General features: G+C 33.9%; 2 non-coding genes across 2 annotated transcripts; one reads left to right on the top strand and one right to left on the bottom strand.

Moving 5' to 3' along the window:
• Window positions 1-2,014: 2,014 nt before the first annotated feature.
• On the top strand, window positions 2,015-2,086 carry Trnam-cau (transfer RNA methionine (anticodon CAU)). The gene has a single exon. It is a non-coding gene; the product is annotated as a tRNA-Met (tRNA).
• Window positions 2,087-2,400: 314 nt separating this feature from the next.
• Trnam-cau (transfer RNA methionine (anticodon CAU)) lies at window positions 2,401-2,472 on the bottom strand. Its single transcript has one exon. It is a non-coding gene; the product is annotated as a tRNA-Met (tRNA).
• Window positions 2,473-3,553: the final 1,081 nt, after the last annotated feature.

The raw sequence follows: 3,553 nt of genomic DNA, 5'->3' as shown, positions 1-3,553 counted from the left end.
ATGGACCACTGGATCCCATCTTCGGAATTGATATAGGGTCGGTAAAGATAATACATTGTGCAAGATTTGGTTGAAATATGACATTCCATACGGCAGATATTGCATTTATAAACATTGAAAATTTTGACCATTCTTGGGGGAGGTACCAGAAGGAGTCGACCAATGGTTCCCATTTTCGGACCTGATCTAGGGTTGGTAAAGATAATAGATTGTGCAAATTTTGGTTTACATCGGACATTCCATTCGTCTGATATTGGATTTTGACCATTTGTGGGGGAGGTACCAGAAGGAGTTGACCAATAGGGCCCATCTTCCTACTTGATCTAGGTTTGGTATATATAATATGTTGTACAAAGTTTCATTAAAATCGGATAGTCTGTTTGCATGTTATTATAAAATTAATTGTTAGCACAATTTTGATCATTTTGTAGGGGAGGCACCAGAAAGAGTGGACCAATGGATCTAGGCTTGCTAATAGGTTGTGCAAAGTTTTGTTCAAAGCGGACATTCCATTAGCCTGATATTGGTATTGTAAATATTGAAAATTTTTACCCTCTGTGGGGGAGGTACTTCATCTAGGCTAATAGGTTGTACAAAGTTTCGTAAAAATCGGATAGTAAGTTTGCAAGTTATTATAAAATTAATTTTTAACAGAATATTGACCATTTTGTGGGGGAGGTAACAGAAGGGGTGGAACGATATTCCCCATCTTTGAACTTAAACTAAGTTTGTAAGGTATGAAGACTGTAGTTACGGACTCTTATAACTTCTTTATCAGCGATACCACCTCACTGAGAAGTTCAATGTTGCCTTACTTCGTGGTTAGATTGACGGCTTGAAACTTGGCAAAAAAATGTTTTTCAGTAACCGTACTCGCTTTTGAGGTTTATGGTTTCTGAAAATTGATGGTAAGGACTTTGAAAATCTAAAATGAGAAATAGGACCAGCTGAGCTTGAACCACTTATGTAGAAATATCTTGCTCGTTGAACTCCTCTTCACAGTATTGATATTAGAGGAAATTATGAAATATTCGCAGTCATGTGTTTCTCATCGATTCCTGCTGGTAAACATAACAAGTGAAAAACGCTTTAAGTTCGGGTTTAAGTAAGTACTGATAGTTACTTGAAATGAGAATGTAGGGAAAATACAAAAAAGTATATCTATAACAACAATTGTACCAAGCCATTGTTGTAAACCAAAACCTAAAATGTGGGACGATTTTGACGACGCATGGTAGGGTAGAACATATGTATAAAATCCCCAAAATGATGTGAAGATGAGGCAAATTTATTTGAGGCCATTACCAACGTACACAGGATTTTATTTCGAGGGGTGGGATAAAAGCTACTGGTTCAATATGAAAATTGTCATTGAAGAAAAACAAATTGTATTCGTACGTTCCAGGAGCCTCTAATTAAAACGATACCAACATTAATTACATCGTGTAGGAATTACCGAATAGTTTGAGTCATCATTATATGAGGTGATATGCCTACGAGCAAATGAGGACCGATATAGCTAAATTTCGAACCTAACATTTTTGTATAACAATACCTTCCTGCATGCTTAATATTATAAATACCGAAAATCCGTAGGTATCATTAAATGGTTACAAGAAATGCTCTGGATACATTTTTTCATTTCCTACACAACAATGGTGTGAGGATAATATAAGTTCAAAGCCCTGTCGGATATGGGAGATATACTAAAATATATGAAGAGTTCTATATATTATACTATTATTTAGTATTACTATTACCGCACTAAAAGACAAACTTATCTCGACATTTCTAACATGCCCTTTGGATGCGATGTCATAATAAATTACCGCCAGCCGGGATTCGGCTGGACCTTAAAAGTACCGTGAATCTTCAAACATTAACCTATATTAAGAATTTTGAGCGTAGAAATTGTTCGCCCACCATGAATCCATAATGGCAAATTCTCTTCGGTTGACAAATGTGTCTTGTACCAGATGGCCCATTGTTTTAGTTTTCCGCACACAATGCACCAAGCAGAGTGGCGCAGTGGAAGCGTGTTGGGCCCATAACCCAGAGGTCCGAGGATCGAAACCTTGCTCTGCTACAATTTTCATAAGATTTATAGTTTTATATTTAATTTCAAATAAAAATCTATATGTTTCTTTAAGAAAATTATAGCCGGGAAATTATATTCATTTTCGGTTCAAATAAAATATAACAATCAATATTGACAGAGCAATGTTCATGTTTATGACAGCAAGCAGCGAGGCACAGTGAACCGAGATGACCGAGGATCGAAACCTTGCTCTGCTATCAACTTTTATGTAGAAAATTTCTTGTATTTTATATATTATTTTAAAACGAAACATATATTTTTTTTAAATAAAATAGCTTTTTCGATTTAGCAAAAAATACAGTTAGCAGAGCAAGGTTTCGATCCTCGGACCTCTGGGTTATGGGCCCAGCACGCTTCCACTGCGCCACTCTGCTTTGATGGAATAATCATATCTGCTATTTTCATATAATATATTTAATATTACGTAGGATATAAAAACATTTTAATATAAATAACAATACCAGAATCTTCCGTGCAAACAGAAACTTGGATAGTCTTCGAAAAAAAAAACTTTAACCGTCACTATTGTAGCTCAGATAATCATGCTTATAGGTCTGATAGTCCTTCCATTTTCTTATTAAATTTACGATTATAGGTCTGATGTTCGTGCAAATAAATAATATATATTTTTTAAATACACTAGTCTGATACTGCCTTAGAAAGAAATGTAAAAAAATATATGTTTATAGGTCTGAGGGTCCTTCGATAGGTCTGATAGTCCCTGAAAAAATATTGAAACCTTCACGCTTATTACTCTGAACGTCCTTCTTAAATTACACTGTGCGACACGAAAATTTTTCAAGGGTTCTAATGTACCAATTCTGTTTAGTTGGGGTCCCTGGACCACGAAAATACCATTGGTTTTTCTGGGTCACTTCGAAAATTAATTTTATAACGGTAAATATAAAGAAAAACGTGGTTTCATGGATTTTCAATTTTAAACTTGAATAACTTATTTACTTTATAACGGATTTATATTATTCTTTTTTCTTTCGAAGAGTAAAATTTTTCCTTTCAAACAAGATATATATTTGGTAAATCGGTTGAGGATTGGCTGAGTTACAGCGGTTGAAATGTGAAAAAATACGCTTAAAATGACAAAATTTATTTTTCTTCGGACTGTACGATGAAATTATGATATCAAGCCATATATGTTTTATTATATTACGGGGAAGAAAATTAAATTAGCTTTCGAAAATGATAAAAATCAAAAAAAAAATCGGTTAAAAAATGGATGACTTATACACATTTTTGTATTGATGAATATTCCCTAAAGGAAATATGGGTCTATCTCACTTCCTTTTGCCTGTTGCAAACATAACGGTTTGTAACAGGAAACGATACAGACCCATATTTCCTTTAGAGAATATGCATAGAATCAATACAAAAATGTGTATAAGTTATACATTTTTTAACCGATTTTTTTGATTTTTATCATTTTCGAAAGCTAATTTA

The sequence above is a fragment of the Musca vetustissima genome, unplaced genomic scaffold (genome assembly GCF_032173495.1).
Source record: "Musca vetustissima isolate MV318-11 ecotype Yass unplaced genomic scaffold, APGP_CSIRO_Mvet_v1 utg7864, whole genome shotgun sequence".
NCBI lineage: Eukaryota > Metazoa > Arthropoda > Insecta > Diptera > Muscidae > Musca > Musca vetustissima.
Note: the sequence above shows the minus strand (reverse complement) of the source record. Positions and strands in the feature narration are given on the sequence as shown.